The following is a 3764-nucleotide window of genomic DNA, read 5'->3' on the forward strand; positions in this document are numbered from 1 at the left end:
ACGGCTTCCAAGAGTCCTATTCCCATTCTGATGCTGAAAATCGCGAAACAGGATTTTAGACTGGATCTGGACCGATTCCAGGTGGATCCGGACCGGATCCAGATTCCTGGGGTCGAATTCTGCGTCCTTGATCCGGACCGGATCCAGTTGGATCCGGCCCTGCGCTGGCAGTTTTCTGGTCTTCACGATTTCGCTCATAACTTCCTGCTCTGGTGTCCGATTTATGCGATTTTGGTGTCTACGCGAAGCTCTTGATGTGCTCTTTCCAATGATACAAGTTTCGTACGATTTGGACTTCTCTAGAGAAAGTTATTGATGTCGCAATATGAGTACCTCATCCGGACTTCTCCTTTAACGCTCCAAATGGCTCCTTTTCGATTCCAATCATCTTCGAAACCTGTAATCTGCAAAACTAAAGCACAACCGGATTTTTGTGTCCTAACACGCCTAGAATGTCCATGAATGAATGTGATTATCCCGTAAAACTTAGACAAACTCTTATCAAAATATAGAGAAGAATAGGAGTTATCAAATCCCCTCAGACTTAAATCTTTGCTCGTCCTCGAGTAAAGAACGAAGGAATAAAATCTGCAAAACAGGGAATGACGAACATCAAATAGCATCATTGCGAGAATCAAAAGCAAAACATCCATCCAATACTAGTTTCTCGAGAATCGTACCCAAACCGGACTACTATGATCTTCCTACCAAAGACTAACCTCCCTAGCCATGGGATTTTTATTGCCACCTAGAACCCGTTAGAATCTCTACAACACACCAAGCCTATTTCCGAACCTATCCTTATCTCAACTTAGCCTATTCGATCTTAGTTCTACTCTGTACCTGGATTTTTACCTTTTTGTAGAATTTCTTTAATGAACGCTAGCACCTCGGGTTTCTAGGACGTTGAAGTTGAAGGACATCGTTTTTCTCTTCTCTCTTTTTTTCTTTTCTTCTGTATTTTTTTCTTTTTATGCGATGTCCTACCCACAACTTAGACCCGAACCATCAATCGATGCACTCATGTCCTCGAACGATTTTCGTTGACGAGATTCCGACAGCGGAGTGTCGAGATGCTTTATTTTCCCAAGGCAATTGTTGAACTAGATTTCATCAACCTGCAAGACTCGGAAAAGGTTCTACAAGAAACATATAACCTGGATATAGTCGTTTCAACTCCGTAGGTTCCAAACAACAATCCCATCCCACAAACTATATATAGAAAGTCTGGAGAACTATCAATTCAACACGGTTCAACCACGCTCTACAAAGTCACTCGATCATCAAGATAGTCCTACTCTATCATCTCACAAATCCTCCAAATGATGTTCAAAACGGGTGTCCGAGGTATGCACGCGAACCTATATGAACCTATATCTATATGTCATATGCAATCATGCAAACCTAACAAAAATCATCTATATGGAAAAAGGAAAAGAAAACGTGAATGCAACTAATGCAAAGTGATATGCAAATATGCAAAAGTGAAAAAATTTCCTAAATCTATATGTCATGGTAAAATGTACCTAAACTAAATGCAATCCTAAGTAGATAGGCCTGAATGTGTGAAGGATCTATCCACCCCCCAGACTTGAACCATACACCGTCCACGGTGTAGACTCTCGCCCGAAGAAGTAGAATAAAAAACGATATGAAAAGAACCAATAAGAGGGGTAGAGAAACTTAGCTCTGCGGAATTCGTTCGCTCGCAATGAAGTTAACTCACGTCAAACGCAAGAGCTCTCACGCACTCTTTGAACCGGAATCTATCCAATCGTCGTCTCTCGGAAAATGGTACTCATCTCTCGTGTATCGGTATGAACGCTCATAGAAAAACAAACGTTACCCGAAAAATAACATAGAGACTCGCATATAGATAAAGAAATCCAGAGTATACAAAATCCGAGTCTCAATAATACATCTGAAAGGCCTACTACATCACTACTAAAACGGATAAGGGGAAACGCCTACCTGAGCAGCGAACTAAGTGTCCGCCGGTGCATCGTCTCTGTCGTCCTCCATAGGTGCCGGTGGCTGCTCGTCGGGGAATAGCCGGCTGCGGAATCCATGGAGCTCCGCGTATAGTGCGTCCTGCTGGAGTCTGAGCGCCTGCATCTGGTCGACGAGCTGTAAAGAAGTCCCACACCATCTGGTGTACATGCTCGTCATCTCTGAGTCGACATGGCTCCGCATATCGGACACGGCTTTGTCTAAGGCGCCCCTCGTATCGAGCCTCGCCTGATACATGAACCTCTGGAAGTCGTCCTGAGGCTGAAATGTGTAGCCGTAATCATCTGGAGCCCGTGTGGAGGCGACGGGTGATGGAGCGGAGTCTGCTGGGGGAAAAGGAGGCGGCGAGTGCGTATGCGAAGGGCCGGCCTCCGTGGTGTGAAATGCTGGGGGAGATGGGGGTGCTGGTGGGCCATCGTAGACGCCCTCCTCGAGTCCAGCCTGCTGCGCTGCAGAGAGCTGGAATCGGAGTCCGTCAATGGAGAGCGGTGGCAGGTGAATGTTCGGCAAAGTGAAACGCTGGCTGGTGCCCTGCTGGTCGTAGTACAACCAGAGATGGTTGCCCCGAATGGTCTCCAATGAAAATTTGCTGCGCAGAGCAGCCAAGTCGAGAACTGTAGCGCCCTTGAGGCGGGAACGCTCGTACCGTCCGACGTTCACGCCGACTCTTCTCGCGATCATGGTGACGAGGCCGCCGCATCGGACATAGACGCCTGAGTCTGAGCGGGCTATCTGATGCAAGTGTAGGGCGATCCGCGATGCTAAGTCGACCTGTCCCATGCCCCAATCGTCCCCACCATAGATAGGGGATAAGGCGTACCTGATGAAGAGCAGCTCGGTCTAGTTAAGCCGGCGGTATGTGTCTTCCCGCATGTGTAGTAAGGTCTCCCATTGTATCCCTGCGCATAACTCACGCACTGAGTCGTAGAGCCCAAGCTGACGGATCTCCGTGCTTGCGAATTTCGTGCTCCGGATGACTTGATAGAAACCGCTAACACGCGCCTGCATCTCTGGTACTGGTAGGAGAAATCGTGGTGTGTTGTCCGGGTCAGGAGCGCTGGGGGTGTACGGGCTTAGCTCGGTGATCGTGTTTTGGCCCGTCTCGAATTCTTCAAAAAGTGGTATATGGTCAGTGTAGTCCGGGTTGTGGCGGTTCCTGGTCTTCCTGGTGACCATCTGAAACTCAAAGACAAGTAGAGTGAGCGCGGTCGAAACCGCGGTGAAAACGCGCAAAAGTGCGCAAAGAGCTCAGAGGCTGGATCCGGTCCGTTTCCAGGTGGAATCGGTCCGGATCCAGGTTCGTCTTCTCCGCCTGAACTGAGTCTGGATCCGGTCGGTTTCCAGGTGGAATCGGTCCGGATCCAATCGCAGCGAACTCAGTTTGAAAATCTCCGAAACAAAATCTGCAAAATGTGACCAAAATCGAGCATCCAAATGCATGGGCAATGTGAATCTAACCTATTCGCATCATAATCAACCCATAATACTTATCCAAAACCACAAAATCATCTCCACAATCAAATCTACCTAAACCTCTCATGAACCCTAGCAACCCAAATCCGAAAATTACTCATGATAGAACAATGTTTGAGCCATGAAATAGGTGGGGAAGCATACCTGGGCGTCGTATATGTTGAATCGGAGAGAGGAAGAGGTGAGAATGGGAGGGCCGAATCGAGAGAAAAACCTAAGTGAGAGAGAGCTGAGTTCGGCCCTCTTAAGTAGACTCGTGAATTTGGATCCGGTCCGTTTCC

The sequence above is a fragment of the Tarenaya hassleriana genome, unplaced genomic scaffold, assembly GCF_000463585.1.
Source record: "Tarenaya hassleriana unplaced genomic scaffold, ASM46358v1 Cleome46, whole genome shotgun sequence".
In the NCBI taxonomy this organism is placed as follows: Eukaryota; Viridiplantae; Streptophyta; class Magnoliopsida; order Brassicales; family Cleomaceae; genus Tarenaya; species Tarenaya hassleriana.